Source organism: Cupressus sempervirens, chromosome 5 (assembly GCF_028749045.1).
Source record: "Cupressus sempervirens isolate cs-2001-9-10 chromosome 5, ASM2874904v1, whole genome shotgun sequence".
Classification (NCBI taxonomy): Eukaryota; Viridiplantae; Streptophyta; class Pinopsida; order Cupressales; family Cupressaceae; genus Cupressus; species Cupressus sempervirens.
The window spans coordinates 372855967-372872536 of record NC_143122.1 but is presented as its reverse complement, the minus strand read 5'-3'; positions in this window follow the sequence as shown (position 1 = coordinate 372872536).

The window sequence follows — 16570 nt, the reverse complement described above, 5'->3', positions numbered from 1 at the left end:
ATTTACATTCGATGAGCAGTATTTTAATATCTTTCAGTACTTGAAGGATGAAACCTTTTCTAAATTTGCCTCCCATAATGCCCATAATCATATAAAAAAATTAGCCCTTTTTTATATCATTTTGGTTGACACTCTTTATAAAAGATCTTATGATGGCCATCTACTAAGATGTCTAGGAAATAATGAAATCCTGATAGCTTTACAAGAAGCTCATGCAGGATCCTATGGAGGGCACTTTGGTGGAATTCATTGGTAAATACATTATTAAGAATGGGATACTATTTGTAAATAGTGGAATGGGATTCTTTTGCCTTTGTCAAAAGATGTCCATAGTGCCAATATGACAATCTTATTCATGCTCCTTCTACTACGCTTTGTACTCAGGTAGCCTCCTAGCCATTCAATGTTTTGGGTTTAGATCTTATCGACACAATTTATCCTTCTTCCTCACTTGGTTGAAGTTGTCCCTCTTTGCTCAACTACAACTGAGGTTATTTGTGATTTTATCCTTCATAAATCATTTCTCACTTTGGTATTCCTTCTACCATTATTTATAATAATGGTAGTTCTTCAAAAAATAAGGAAGTTGATAAATTTATGGAGAAATATCAAATTCATCATCATTTGTTTACACCTTATTATCCTCAATATAATGGGAAAGCTAAAGCATCTAATAAGGTTATTCAACAAAGGCTATGCAAAGCAATTAATAAATGTGGAAAGGATTGACATACTCAATTAACATATGCTTTGTGGGCTTACAAGGCCGGTGTTTGTACTGCTATATGTACTTATAATTTTTTTTTATGGTGCTAATGCCATTATGCCTTTAGAATTAGAGATTCCTTCTCTTTGAATTTTTTTTCATGGGATTATTGTTAAGGACACTTTTAGGGAACACTATTTACATGAATTATAAATGTTAGATGAACAATAACTCAATGCGTTGGAACATATAAGAGCCTATCATAAATCTCTTCAAAAGCGTTGTAATAACAAACAACTTGAACATTTTTTTCATATTGGTGATCTTGTTATTTAGAAAAACTAAAAGAATGTGAATGTTTTACCTGACAAAAAAGGAAAATGTAGTCCTAATTGATTAGGTCCTTTTGTGGCTAATGAAGTCTATGGTTCATGTGCTTATAAGATCGCTGATATGGATGGTGTTCCCCTTGAAGAACCCATTAATGTTATGCATCTTCAATGCTCTCTCTCACTTATGTGCTAATGTTTATCCTAGTAGAGCATTTTATTGAGTTTAAATAGTGTGTAATTTTCATTTAATTGAAATATTACTTTAGAAACATTAGTACCATTTTTCTATTGTTATTTTTATGCAATTAATTAATCATTAATTATAAAAATATAAATGTCTCTCTCTCTCTCTCTCTCACACACACACACACACACACACACACACACACACACACACACACACACACACACACACACACACATCATCAAAAGTTTTGTATCATTGGAAAATGGAAGCACTTCCATTCAGGATTGGTTTAGCCCTCCGAGCAGGTTGTCTGGGGTCATGTCAAGCTCCTTGAGTGGGTATTTGACTGGATCTGGCTTTTTCCCCCAGTTCTGCTTCTCTCTCCCCTATTCCCAACACTTTTTTGGCAGCCTTTTTTTGAAGATCTGAGATCTTTGACCTTCTGGGTCAAAGACAACCTCGATCCTCACCTCAACCTTGACCCTAGGTCCAAATTTCAAGTTTCGGAGGTTTCAGGATATCGAACTTTAGAAGTTTTATTTCTCGCTTCTAGGTTGACTGTTTCAAATTTTAAAATGGCAAACTCTTAAATTGTATTTAATTTAGGTCCATTTCTAGACGTTAAGGATTAATTGGAATTTAATTCTCCTATCTCAACCTCTCTAGAAGTTTGTGCCATAGATAGGTATAAAAAGAAGCTTTTCTCTCTCATTTTGACGATCGATATATTCCATGATCAAGAATCTGCCTTCCATTGAATTCGATCATAAGTGCAATCAAGTGATCAAGCAAGAAAGGAGAAGAAAAGAATTCGATCATTCAAGTATCCAAGCATTCAATTCATCAAGGAGATCCATTGATAGCTATTGAAGGATTCAATCTCTTGGAGCCCTCTTGTTGAAGATTCTAACATCCAAATTCATTCAAGCCTCTATCTATTCTAAGATCCATTCAAGATTGGTCTTGAAGATCTAATGCAATTGATTTGAGACATCCTACATTCAATTTGGAGCATCTATACTTGTGGATTCAAGGATTCGAATCTTCCACAAGGATTTCAACATAAGCAAGGTGAATAGTTCCATTTACTTTGCTTATTTATATTGCACTTTCAATTCCATTTTTTAAGGTTGATTCCAAATTGGGGTTTGACCAAGGAAAACCCCTCATTGAACAAACAAAACCCTTTTTCTTGCAGGAGTAGGTGCAGGACAATGAATATTAGTGCAGATTTGAGTACCTTTTTAGAAAACTTTTGGGATCCATGAATAGAATTTTTGTCGGAGTAGTGTAGGTCAAGGTAAGAAATAAAGGGGTAAGATCTTACCCCGACTTTGGGTGAAGGTCAACCTTCTTCAGAAAGAAAAAAGGTTTCTAAGTTTTCTCTATTTATGCATTTCTAGTCCAACTCTGGTTGTAGAATTTCTCGAAATTGTACACAGACATAAAAAAACAACATTTTCCAAATTTACCCTACTTCAAGTTTAGTATTTGTTCTCAATTCAATCAAGATTTCAATACAAATTTTCCCTAACAAAATATAAGGTTTTCTCCTTTATTCATATTCTCCATAGATTGATTCTTTTGTGCAATTAACCTTTTTGGTTGATCAATATGGATCTCTGCTTTGGGAATTTGGACTTAGAGGTAGATCTTATATTTCTTTCATCCTTGTACATTCTAGTACACACTTGTTGTTCATCATACATTTTGGTACACACTCATTGTGGAGTATACATTTTTGGTGAACCTGCAATAGACAACTCTTTCTTTTATGGTGTTAGATCTTGCATGTATTGGATTTCTATTATGTATTTGCATCTCAAATAAAGTAAAAATACAAAAATATTCATTTCATCATGCTTTTTGTTTTCTTAGTTTAGTTTATTCGCATTGCATTGGTATATGAGATTTACTACCTTTAGTTCTACTTATAATATTCTGGTTAGAAGAAGTCGTATACTTATGGGTGCCTTTGAACCAGAGTCTTCCTCTCCTTTCCTTAGGATCCCGGATGACAATTTGATTATTCATGATTCCAACCCTATTATGGAGCAAAACTCTTTTCACTCATCTCATGATGAGGATGATTCTTTAAGAATTCCTCCTGAGAAAGTCCAAAAACTTTCAATTGAACTTGATAAAATAGGTAATTGGCTTATTCAAGAAAACCATAATCAAGATTCTATTCAAGCTATAGAGGCTCTTAAGAAAGTCCTTTGTGATAATGATCAAGGTGTTAATATCTTGCTTGGTATCACTCACCTTGTACATTCAAATGTTATGCCTTTAGCTCAAGAAGCTCAAGATTTAGGATTTATTCCTCAGGTTACTAGTGTTGAACCTTTTTTCGTTCGTTTACCTAGTCTTCCTACTTATACTCCTCCTTTAGTGACTACACCGGATCCCTCTCTTTCTATGAGTGTTCCTCTTGTATCCCTCCCTACATCACAAACTTCTTACCATAATGTTTCTTTTACTTATTCCAATCCTTTTCCAACCGTGGTTCCAAGTGTTCCTCTAGCCATGTCTTCCATTCCTCTCGTTTCTTACAATTTACCTAGTGTTTCTCACGTTTTTGTGCCTATTGTTTCTTCTAATGATTCAACAATTATCAGTTTGGCTCAAACTAAGTCATCTTTACAACAACAACTTGCTTCTTTAACTCAAAACAAGTTTAGCATTCCTACTCGTGACATAGGAAGTCCTCTATCCTTAGACATCATTCGTACTCTTGCTCCTTAGCAAGTTGATATGCCTTGTCTTGAGAATTACAACGAAAAAGGAGACCTTGTTACTCATGTTAAAACATTTCAAATCCTTTGTAGTGACTATGCTCACGACCATAGGATTTTAGCCAAGTTGTTTGCTTGAACTTTTCATGATCAGGCCTTGCAATGGTTTTGTTCCTTGCCTCCTTATTCTATTGACTCTTTTCCAAAACTTGCCAATGACTTTATTCATCAATTTCAAAACAACATGGCTCCACAAATGTCTTTAATTGATTTAATGCTTTGTAAACAAAAAAAAAAGAAAAAATTGACTGAATTCATTGGTAGATTTAAGAATTTACATGCTCAAATTTCTTATCCTATTCCTGATATTGACATTCAACATATGTTTATTTTAAATTTGCAAAATGATATTAGAGATGAGATTCTTCTTACTAAATCTACCTCTTTTCAACAACTTTGTGCAACACTTCATCATTATCAATTACAAGTGAGTCAATTTGAGAGCAACACTCCACTGGCTCCTGTTCTAATTGATAAGAGTGATGCTGCTCCTAATCCAAAAAAATTTCAAAAACCTAACAATTATGTCAAGATAAACAAACAAGTGAATACAATTGTTGATCAAGTTGTTGTTGCATCTCACAATGCCACTTTTGCATCCACTTTTTTGTTTGAATCGTACGTTTACTCCTCTCTATGAATCTTTACATGCTATTATGAATAGGTTGTTAACTGCTAATAAGATTACTTTACCTCCTATTCGACCTCTTTTACTTGCTATGATTGCGTCTAAATATTTTGATCCTAAGGCTGTTTGTCAATGCCATCGTCAAAATGGCCATGATATTGAGAAGTTTTATTCTTTAAAACATAAAGTTCAAGACTTGATTGATTTTAATGCCTTATATGTGGATAATTTTGATGGTAGTGGGAAGAAGTCTGTCTCTCCTCCTAATCAAAACCTTCAAATCTATACAAATCCTTTACCAACACATGATACTAATGTCATTGCTCAATCATCTTCTATGGATATTGTTTATGATTCAAAGATGAATGATCTTAATCATGTTGTCAACCATGTGGAGCATGTTGATTTGTCACAATCCGTATCTCCACCTCAAACTCAAACTCAATCTCAAATTCAACCTCCAGATACATAGAAACCTCAACTTAAATTCAAAACTCAACTAAAACTCAAAAACAATATAAGAATAAAAGACCTCGGGAACTCTTGATTACTTTTGATGATAATGAGATTATTAAAGATCCTGATAGTCCCCTTTACATTTATGCTAAGATTACTAAGATACCCGCATGTGGTTGTTTAGTTGATCCTACTTCTTTAGTCAATGTTATTACTGAAGAAGATCTTTTTATGAAAATCTTGCAATGTGATCCTTATGATATATTTGATGTGTGGATTCAAACTTGTAATGGTTCTTTGTATCCATCATTTGATTCTATTGATTTGCTAGTTGAACTTTGTGGTAAAATTCTGTTATTCAAAAGTTCTTTACCTTCTTTTGATCCATCTACGCATGATGTGTTAGGCAAAGTTAATGCTAACAATGAGGTAAAGATGCAAGATTATGATGATTCTATTTGTATTTTAGATCCTATTTTGATTAATTTGGACGAATAAGATACTCTTGATGATGTTAATGATGAATATGAGACTATTGACATTGACATTGATTTACCTAATACGCTTTCATCACAATTGATAATTACACCTAGTATCAAACATGATGATTCTCAAGAGGATCCTTGTTTGGAATTGGCTATCATCCCTACTCTGTTGGATATAGTCCCTCTTACAAGTTACCTAACTTCCCTAAATGATATAGAACGAGATGGGAGAGCAAGCGACGTGCTTGATTGGCTGGTCCTTCATGGTAGCCTTTTGTGTATTTTTCTGTCGTATTGTGCTTCTCCCATAATGTGTTTGCTAAATGTTTGTTAGATTCTTTTATACAATCCCTGTTGCTTTGTTGGTGCAAGGTGATACAGGAATCAAACCTATTGTGATACTCCTCTATATGTTTCTATTTTTCTTCTATATGTTGTTTCCTGTTATGTTGTACATATGCTTTTGTTTGTAACAATTTCCTTGTGAAATCTACCTCGATCTGCAACTTGGTAGCACTGCTTCTTTTTGGTCTCCATGTCATGGTCCAAAAAAATTCTTCTTTGTAACTCTTCTGTGTTCTTTCCTCCATTGTGATTCTAGTTCTACTTTCTTTGGGGAATGATGCCAATTCACTTGCAATAATGTCATATATATCTTATCTTTGTCAGTGTAAATAATTATTATTTACACTTTACTTAAGTTTACTTAGGATAAATGCATTATTTTATTATTTATTAGGTTAAACACCTAGGAGTATGCACACTCATATGAGTTGTCATGTTGACAACACACGAGTAAGCAACTCTAATTTAGCACATGGGGTCCACAACACTGGAGTTTGCATAATTAATTGAGTTGTCATGTGGACAACATAGTTGTTCACACTCTTAATTAAGAACATGGTGTCTACAAAATAATTTTATGTGACACACCTTTGTAGGCTTATCCTCTCATCATCACACTAACTCCTATGCTTAATGGAGGATAATCCACTCTTGGTGGACATGTGCTTAGTTGTGAGGCTTATCATATTGGTAACTCCTAGACATTCTAGAAGTATTCTAGAGGCCTTTATATTTAGGCACTTCTAGTGTACTTGTACATCAATTGAATATCATATTGTTATTCTGATCATAGTTTGGTCCATTCTGTGCTTGTGCTTGAGTTCTTGATCTTGGGTGATTTTGGCCTAAGGAAAATTCTTACATGGTATCAGAGCTGGGGGAATTTCTCTTCACATAGCCATTGGAGACCATTTTCTTGCTTCACCTCTCATAGGACCTCGACTTAGATCTGGAATATCATAGTCATTGGGAGCATCTAGAGCCAAAGTGGACCTCGCCATTACGTTTAGAGCATCGATTCGATGAAAGTTGGCTATAAATTTGCCTAACCTAGGCTATAGTCAATTTTGAGGCAATTTTTTTTGCAAATTGACATTCGAAGACCTGATTTGCAAATTCGGTATGCTCATTTTCAGATCTATTTAATTTAATTTCAGATCTATTTTCGCTGCAATCATTTTGCAATTTTCTATATTTTTCAGACTACTTTTTTCAAATTTTTTTTAGGGCCATCAGGCTTGCAGAGATTTTTTTTTGCGGGAATCGGGTAGTGAAATCTTGGCCCCTACAGGATATTCAGTGGCATCTACAACCGACCGACCACTTTACAAATTCGATGTTACCAATTAGTGAGCACTGGCATCGGGCTCCACTAATTGACGAGCAAACTAACACATTCCAGCTTCACATACATCTCTGGCGGCCTCATTTCCTTCAACCCCACAAGCCTTTTCTTTTAAATAGCATGAAGACCAACAACCCAACACATGTGGGATTAAACCCACTGCCCGACCACCATTTTTTAATCTCTGGCTCCTGTTGGCAAGATCATTGACAACCATTCCGACCACTGGCAGCGGCAAAGCAAACACCGACCCCCCAAAAAATTCTTCATCGACCACCATTGCTTAAAACTCTGGCTCCACCATGTCATTTGCACTGCAGACCCCTCCACATAGACTAGTCTTGCCACATTAGCCATGTAGAGCCACCTCAGCTCTGGTGACATCTTAGCATCCACGTGGCACCAGTCAGCACCCCTGCAACTCGAACATGTCAGCCGAGACACCTCTATGACCATGTCACTGCATGCCGTACATCCATACTCTACCATGTAGGATTTTGTATTGTTGACATCATCAGTGACATCACTACCATGTCACTAGGGACCCATTTTTTGTTGATGTCATTCAGTGACATGATTAAATTTGACGGCTGTTTAACTGTCATCAGCAGGCCAGATTGCATTGCATCGATGACTGTTTGGACGTCAAATTTAACATCACATTTTGCTAATTAGACCCCTTTCAGATTTAGTTTTGATTTGATAGTCCGAATTTGGGAGGCCATATCTCAGTCATCTAGACTCCAAATCAGGTGCAATTTTTTTGATTTTGGATAGAATTTTCTAACCTTTTCAGTGGTGCTATTATTTTTTGGTTTTGATGCATGGATTTGTCATAAATTGTATTTTTGGCAACTGTACCTATCCAATCCTTCATTTTGCAACTTCAAATGCTCTATACGGGCTTATTTGGACACATTTTTAGGTTCCTTTTTTGGAAAGTACTTAATTTTTCGTCTACTTTCCAGATCTAAAATAAGATTATAGGCTTGTGTGGACAAAAATACCACTTTTAGAAATAGGTCCTTATTTGCATTTTATTGCTTCAAAATTGTTGTACTTCTGAGCTACATTATAAAGTTCCAAATTTGAACTCCAAGAGGAGGTTGTAAACAACAAAATCAGAAGCCCACTTTGTCCATTTTGATAAGTGGCCTATTGTAAACTTACTAAGTATAAAGTGCCAAAATCTTTCATTTGGGGGGGGGGTTTCTGATTGAGTGAAAAGGGGGGGTGTGTGTATTGTGTTCCTCCTTGATATTGTGCTCTTTCTTTTGCATTATGGGTTCTTTTTCAAAGTTAACTCCACATAATTATGCTACTTGGAAAGAAAACATAAAGGAACCATTGGTTGAAAAAGGTAAACTACATTATGTAACTGGTGCAACAAAGAAACCTAGTGATGATGTTGATGAGTCTCGTAAAGAAGACTGGGAATCCAAACAAGAAATGGCCCTAGGAACCTTGTTAAAGAATATCTTTGATCCTGTCAAATATCACATCAGGAACCTTACCAATCCAATAGAAGTCTGGGGTAAACTTGAAGAATTATATGTGTCAGTAGATGAAGATATGGCCTACACCATTGAGGACAATCTTCTCAAATTGGATCCTAGGAACTTCGACACCATCAAAGATTATCTTACCCAAGTAGACATGTATAGGGCACAAATTAATGATTGTGGTGAACCCATCAAGGATGGAAAGTTGATCAAACATGTGATGACTCATCTTCCTCCTGAATATGCAACTTTTGTTTCTAGTTATAATACTCACAAGTTAACAATGGGTAGTGTCTTCAGTAAGCCTTCATTCGAGTCATTTTCAGGAATGCTAGTCTTAGAACATGAAAAGTTAGTATAGGAATTCTCCAGTCTTCCAAGACCAAAAGCCTTCATTGCTAATGAAGGGAATTCAAGTGGTAAAAATTCCAACAAGAAGCAAAAGCAGTGGAAGGCTAAGCCACAAGATGACACGCAACAATCCTCCTCTAAACAACAATCTTCCTTGCATCAATCTTCCTCCACACAACAATCTTCTTTACAATAAGGCAAGTCTTTTTTGAAAAAGAAGAAGAAGGGAAACAACTACAACAAAAGGGAGAAGAAAACTTGTGCCTATTGTAAGAAGAATGGTCATGATGAACATGAGTGTAAGGATAAGCAGATTGACGAGTTGCTAAACATAATGAGGAAACAAAAAATTGATGTACCAAATGCCTGTATGGATAAGGGATCTTCAACCACTTCAAAAGGTAAGGGACAAGCTTTGGTAGCAAGTACAAATAATTCTGAGGAATGGGTTCTTGACTCAGGAGCTACACATCATATGGGTGCTTCAAGGGAGCATTTTTCCTCTTTGAAACCATCAAATGTACCTTACATCTATGTGGGAACTGACACTCAAGTGGAAGTTGAAGGAAAAGGGAATGTTGAGTTGGACAATGGCGTCTTCAAGGATGTTCTTTATGTTCCCAATCTTAGCACCAACCTTCTTTCAATCTGCCAGATAACTCACTATGGATGTGGCAACAAAGTGGAGTTCCTTCCTGATTTAGTTGTGATGAAAAATCTTAAGGATGATTCTATGGTGGCAATAGGAAAGGCTAATCATGAGACAAGACTTTATATTCTTTTTCTCATTTTGTACCTAAGTCTACTTCCCTTGCCTTGTTGACCCACTCAAATTCACAAAGTAAACTATGGCATGAGAGGTTTGGACATCTAAATTATCACTATCTTCAGCAACTTAGCAACAATAATATGGTCATTGGTCTACCTCAAGTCAAGTATTCAGAGGGTGTATGCCCAGGTTGTGAAGCAGGCAAGCATCCTGAAGAGAAATATGACAAGGGGAAGTCTTGGAGAGCTACTGTTGTTCTTGAACTAGTTCATAGTGATATAGCTGGTCCATTTCCAGTGCCATCATTTGGCAAGGCTCACTATGTTCTCACCTTCATAGACGACTTTTCACGCTACACTTGGGTCTTCTTTCTTGCTCATAAGAGTGAAGTGTTTGATAAGTTTATCACCTTCAAAGCTCAAGTTGAGAAGCAATCAGGGAAAGCCATCAAGATTCTATGTATAGATAATGGAAGGGAATATGTGAACTCAACACTTATAGAATTTTGCATTCATGAGGATATTGATCTTCAACATTTAGTTGCATACACTCCACAGTAGAATGGTGTTGCTGAATGAAAGAATAGAACCCTTAAGGAGATGACCACTTGTATGCTTCAACATAAGTCTCTAGATCAAGTGTTTTGGGAAGAAGCCATGTGTTGTGCCAATTACATCCAAAATAGAAGTCCCTATAAGGCCTTAAATGGAATTACACCTTTTGAGGCTTGGTGTGGCAGAAAACAAAGTGTAAAGCACTTTAAAGTTTTTGGTTGTCCAACATGGGCAAGGATACCTCCACAAAAACAAAGGGCATTGGAACCTCAAAGAAAACCTTCTATATTTGTTGGATATCCTGACCATCTTAAGGCATACAAACTCATGGATCCAGAGACACATGAAATATTCTTTGAGAGGAGTGTTCACTTTGAAGAAACTTGTCCAAGTTTGGCTTCTTTAACTCCTCCTCCTTCCTTCTTCATGGAAAGTGATGATAGTGATGATAGTGACTTGAAAGATGATATTCCTTCAACTTTTACTCACAGAACACCACCTTCGTAGGGTCCACAACCAGTTGAGGATATTCCTTCTTCTTCTTCTTCCAATAGACCTTGTTGGGCACATCAAACACTTGATTCAATAGGTTCATTGGTGGGGAATCCTTGAGATACTTGGAGGACACGGTCACAACACAAATCATTTCCACATGCTTATATTTCCATTGCTTCTGATCCACAATCATTTAAGGAAGCATCAGGGATTCCTAAATGGGACAAGGCCATGGAGGAAGAATATAACTCTTTGATGAAAAACAACACTTAGGACTTAGTTCCCCTTCCTAAGGGAAGAAAGTTGGTTCGGTGTAAGTGGATCTATCAAACCAAATTTGTAGCGGATGGAAGTGTGGATAAGCATAAGGCTAGACTAGTTGCCAAAGGTTTCTCATAGGTTCTTGGTATTGACTATACTGAGACCTTTGCACCAGTCGCTAAGATGAACTCCATTCATTTGACACTAGCTATTGCTATAGCTCATGGTTGGGTTGTACATCAGATGGATGTGAAGAGTGCATTTTTGAATGGTGATCTTCATGAGGAGATTTATATGGAGCAGCCATAGGGGTTCATACAAGATTCTACTATGGTATGCAAATTGAAGAAGTCTATCTATGGTCTTATCAGGCAAGATGGATTCCTTCCTACTCTCAGCAGGATTCATCAGGTGTCATTTAGACTCGAATGTCTACATTCTTTAGAAGGATGAATCACACTTGATACTTGTACTTTATGTAGATGACTTGATCATTATAGAAATTACTTCATCCATCATTGCCAGTGTCAAGACTTCTCTGCAGGACAAATTTGCTATGATAGACTTGGGTTTACTACATTATTTCCTTGGTATTGAGACCACATAGTCTTCAACATGGATCACACTTTCTCAACCCAAGTATGCTCTTGATTTTCTTTCTTGATTTCAAATGAGTGACTACAAGCCTGCTCCTACTCCCTTTCTTTCAGGTGTCAAGTTAGAGGCCAAGTATATCACTCGACTCGTTGATGCTACGTTGTACAAGCAGTTGGTTGGGAGTCTCATCTACTTGACACATACACACTCTGACATAGCTTTTACAATTGGCATGGTTTCTCACTTCATGCAAGAGCCACATGAGCTTCATTGGAAGGCTGCCAAATGCATCTTGCACTACATACATGGTACACATACACATGGGATGCACAATGTACCAGGCACTGGACTTTAGCTAGTTGGATATATAGACTCAAACTATGCAGGGGATCTTGATTCTCGCAAGTCTACTTTAGGTTACATGTTTCACCTTGGTTCTAGCTCCATTTGTTGGCAGAGTAAGAAGCAAAATAGTATTGCTCTGTCTTCAACTGAGGCTAAGTATCGAGGTGCTGTCACTACGGCTACATAAGCCATTTGGTTACAACATATCTTGGAGGAGTTTGAATTTGACATACCTAAACCCACAATCATACATTGTGATAATCAGAGTGCTATTAAGATCTCAAAACATCCAGTTCAACATCAACAGACCAAACACATTGAGATTCGTATGCACGACATCAAAGAGCTGATACATGAGCAGATCATTGCATTATAGTATTGTCCTACAATAGAGTAGGTCACAGATATCTTCATCAAACCCCTCACTGAGGTCAAGTATATCCATTTGCAAGATCTCTTGAGGGTGCAGGATGTTTCAAAAAGGGGAGTCCCTTGACTTCTCTCTTCTTTCTTCTAGGAGGGATCTTTTTCTTATTTGAAGTCTTCTTCTCTCTCATCTTCATTATTGTACTTATCTCTCTTTTTGGGGGAGGGTTTTTCCCATGAGGTTTTCCCTCTTTCTCCATTTTCAGAGAGATTGCATTGCATCTTTGTATGTAGAGCATTGCTTTTGTACATGGGTACCTAACATGGCCTAGTGGTCGGGACCCATTATGCATTTCATCATAGCTTTTGTGAGCTTAAGTGCATTCCCCTAAGTTGCACTTAAAGGGGGGTGTTAGTGTAAATAATTATATTTACACTTTACTTAAATTTACTTAGGATAAATGCTTTTTATTATTATTTATTAGGTTAGACACCTAGGAGTATGCATACTCATATGAGTTGTCATATTGACAACACACAAGTAAGAAACTCTAATTTAGCACATGGTGTCTATAACACTGAAGTTTGCATAATTAACTAAGTTGTCATGTAGACAACACATTTGTTTGCACTCTTAATGAAGCACATGGTGTCTACAATATAATTTTACGTGACACACCTTTGTAGGCTTATCCTCTCATCATCACACTAACTCCTATGCTTAATGGAGGATAATCCACTCTTGGTGGACATGTGCTTAGTTGTGAGGCTTATCATATTGCTAACTCCTAGACATTCTAGAAGTATTCTAGAGGCCTTTATATTCAGACACTTCTAGTGTACTTGTACATCAATTGAATATCATATTGTTATTCTGATCATACTTTAGTCCATTCTGTGCTTGTGGTTGAGTTCTTGATCTTGGGTGATTTTTCCCTAAGGAAAATTCTTACAATCTTATGGTCATACTGACTCCATGGAAGGTAGGTCCCTTCTATGTTCTCTATATATTTATGTGGTATTTCCATTGATTTGTCTTTGTTTGAGGGCATCTTGTAGTGGAAACGTAATCAGTGGAGTTGTTTATGTTTTTGTTCAGCCATTGCTCCTGTTAAAGTGTTATCAATAACACGGGTGCATACACTCTGCTCACTTATTGCACACACACACTTTCAATATACATATATTTTTCAAGGTACTTCTCTCCCTTTATGGATTAGTAACTAATCCTTAAAGCATGGATTTTTATTTTTATAGGATCTCTTGATCCCTCCAGTTTCAAAATTATTTGATCCTTAAGGTTGAAAGTGTCCTTAAGGATGGATCTCTTTTACTTTTGGTTTTACTCTTATGGAATAGAATATTCCAAAGGGTGAGTTTTTGATGGGTTGACTAGTGAATAGCCACATTCACAAGGCATTTCAATTCCATCTTTCTAGTTGTGCTGTTCCCTTGTGTGGTTCACAATGGGACATAAGTTCTCATTGGGCAAGATAATCCCTCTCTCTCTCTCTCTCTCTCTCTCTCTCTCTCTATGTCTCGCTTATTGTGATCTTGGAGTTGATAAAGACTTGAGTCCCTGGGGGCTTTAGAGTTTCTTTGTCCCTTTAATTTCAATAAGATTATCTTTTCATCACGATCTCCTTTACCAAGAGTTTGCATTGAGTCCATACTCTTGCTAAAGTGGGTGCTAAATGTATCATCACAAAATAGAAGCATTTCCATTTAAGATTGGTTTAGTCCTTCAAGCAAGTGGTCTGGGGTTATGTCAAGCACCTTGAGTGGGTATTTGACTAGATCTGGCTTTGCCCTCCCTTTTCCTTCTTCTCTCTCACCTATTTCCAACCCTTTTCTGGCAACCTTTTTTGAAGATTTGAGATCTTTGACCTTCTAGGTCAAAAACAACCTTTTGAGTCAAGGTCAACCTCGACCTTGACCTCGACCTTGATCCTAGGTCCAAATTTTAGGTTCCAGAGGTTTTGGGATATTGGGCTTCGAAAAGTTTTATTTCTCGCTTCTAGGTCGATTGTTTTGGATGTCAGAATGATAAAATCTTAAATTGTATTTTTAGGTCCATTTCTAGGGGTTAAGGCTAAATTGGAATTTAATTCTCCTATGTTAGTCTCTCTAGAAGTTTGTGCCCTAGATTAGTATAAAAGGATACCTTTCTCTCTCATTTTGATGATTGATGTATCCCATGATCAAGCATCTGCCTTCTATTGAATTTGAGCATAAGTGCAATCAAGTGATCAAGAAAGAAAGGAGAAGAAAAGCATTCAAGAATTCAAGTATCCAAGCATTCAATTCATCAAGGTGATCCATTGATAGCTATTAAAGGATTCAATCTCTTTGTAGCTCTCTTGTTGAAGATTCTAACATCCACATTCATTCATGCCTCTTTCTATTGTAAGATCCATTCAAGATTGGTGCTGAAGATCTAATACAATTGATTTGAGACATTCTACATTCATTTGGAGCATCCATACTTGTGGATTCAAGGATTCAAATCCTCCATAAGGATTTCAACATAAGCAAGGTGAATAGTTCCATTTACTTTGTTTATCTATATTGCAATAAGGTTAATTCCAAATCGGGGTTTGACCAAGGCAAACCCCTCATCCAACAAAAAAACCTTTTTGTTGAAGAAGTAGGTGCGAGACAATGAATATTATTGTATATTTGAGTACCCTTTTCGATGAACTTTCAACATTCGCGAACATAATTTCTGCCAGAGTAGTGTAGGTCAAGGTAAAAAATAAAGGGGTAAGATCTTACCTCAACTTTGGGTCAAGGTCGACCTTCTTTAGAAAGACAAAAAGTTTCTGGGTTTTCTCTACTTCTGCATTTCTAGTCCAGATCCGGTTGTAGAATTTCCCAAAATTGTACATAGACATCAAAAAACAACATTTTCCAAATTTACCCTACTTCAAGGTTAGTATTTGTTCTCAATTCAATCAAATATTTCAATACATATTTTCTATAACAAAATATAAGGTTTTCTCCTTTATTCATACTCTCCATAGATTGATTCTTTTGTACAATTAACCTTTTTGGTTGATCAATTTGGATCTCTCCTTTGGGAATTTGGATTTAGAGGTAGATCTTATATTTCTTTCATCCCTCTACATTTTAGTGAGTACTTGTTGTGGACCATACAAGTTCTAGCACATGAAGGTATCATACACAATATGCCTTTTCTCAATAGTCTATTGGGGGATGACTCCCAAACCTCTCTGATCGATGGTGTGAAGAAGATGACATATGTAATGCGGTGCCGCGAGAATGGGTCCTAGATGAGCTACACTCACATAAAAACTCTTGTGTCACTCGTAACTTGGTCTCCAAATCTGTTATGAATCGTTCGAGTCTCTACTCATTCTCCTATTTCAATCTCATCTCTAGAGCGATAGATGCAAATATGTTAGCATGTCTAGCTGGATCTCTCAATCCCTTGACCTCGTGCCGGTTGATGGATGGTATCCTTGAATCTATAGTTAGGTCCTTTAGGAACTCACTCACAAATCTCCTCCACTCTCTCTCCATCACAACAATAAAACTACATTCTATCATCAGTACATTTTCTTCTTTCTCAAATTCCTAATCTACATCTATAATTTTCTTGTAATATCTTACTTGTTTCTCCCTTTGGGTGCTCTGCATCTCTCTCTAATGATAAGGGTGGGGGCATGGAATGACCAATCTCTCCATGTACTCACTTCCTCGGTTATGGGAGTAGTGTATCACTCTGTGATCATGGTTGCCAAACTTGAAGTGGTCTAGCAAGAACAATAAGAAATGACTCCTCATCTATGGCATAGCTTGTTGGGGTATCTCCTCTGCTCTCTCCTCATCTATCACCTCATCCTCTGGCTGATCCCCATCCTCCATCTTCTCATCCTCTCCCACTCCCTTGTCCTCCTCTCTATTAGCTCCTCTATGAGATTTGTAGGATAGACTTGGATCACCTATGGTATAGCCTATTGGCAAGATGGATCTCACTCCCTTTGTCGTCTAGTAGTGAATGTACTCGACAACGAAACTAGCATACTCT